This window comes from Octodon degus, unplaced genomic scaffold, assembly GCF_000260255.1.
Source record: "Octodon degus isolate 3935 unplaced genomic scaffold, OctDeg1.0 scaffold00008, whole genome shotgun sequence".
NCBI lineage: Eukaryota > Metazoa > Chordata > Mammalia > Rodentia > Octodontidae > Octodon > Octodon degus.
Window position 1 is genome coordinate 17,898,168 of NW_004524584.1, and position 1,105 is coordinate 17,899,272.

Below are 1,105 nucleotides of genomic sequence, written 5' to 3' on the forward strand. Positions count from 1 at the left end.
TCTCTGCTCTTTCTTGGGCATTGGTTGCTTTCCCCTAGAGGTCACCAGCACTTTCCTCTTAAGTGAGACAACCACAGATGAGTCCCAGCAGTGTCCAGGTGTCTGGAAGTCCTGAGGGACACAATGGGGGCAGTGCCTCTGACCTGTGTGTCCTGGGGTACCAGCCTCAGTCTTCTCCCCATTACTGCCTGGTGGCCCAAGGCTGCCTTGACTGGGTCACAGGGAAGGAGGGCAGAAAGGGCTCCCACAGGCACAGACACCAGGTCCCTCCTCCTCCTTCAGGGCTGCACTCTGTGTTGTGGGGCCCTGGACCACGAGGTGGGCAGACTTGGACCCACCCGGGGCTGCAGCAGGAGCAGGGACATTGGGCCCATTCTGGATAGACCATAGAGGGGCTCTAACCATGAAGCCATTTGGGAAGGAAGAGGCGAGGGACGCACACACCTGGCCTGCTGTTACCGCCTGTGCTGTGGAGCCCACAGAGCTCAGCAGTGTGGTGGACTGCTCAAGGGTGCACACGACCGAGCTAAACCAGCGTCTAGGACACCACCTGTCCCTGCCAAGCGCCCCTGGCGGCCCCTTCCCAGAGCTCTGGTCTGTCTGCACTGTGCAGCTCACGCCTTCAGGGGGAGGCGCAGGTCCGAGGTCCAGCAGGGCAAACAGCCTGGGCTTGCTCCTCGGCTCAAGGCATTGTGAAATCCTCACAACCACCCACAGCCCACGGCAGAGCAGGAGGCTGCTGTTGAAGAGGATTCAGAGCACACTGAAGGGGACACAGACATCAGTTCATGCGGGCCCTGAAGTGTTTTCAACCTCCCAGCTGCTTTCCTTGAATTACCTCCTGCTTTATTTCCCAGCTAAAGCATGGCTCCTGGAGCTGAGAACAAAGCTGCCCTTCCAGCCCGCGGACTGACCGGCACACATGGGAGAAGAGGACTTTTCCTGATTCCCCAGTTGAGAGGCGCCTGAAATGCCTCCACTGGGATTCACTGCCGTGATGCTCCACCTTGCTGCTCTTCCGTTTTGCTTTGTCTCACTGTGTATTCCAGGGTGGTCTGGAGCTCAAAATCATCTTCCTGTTTCAACCTCCCCAGCACCCGGTCAA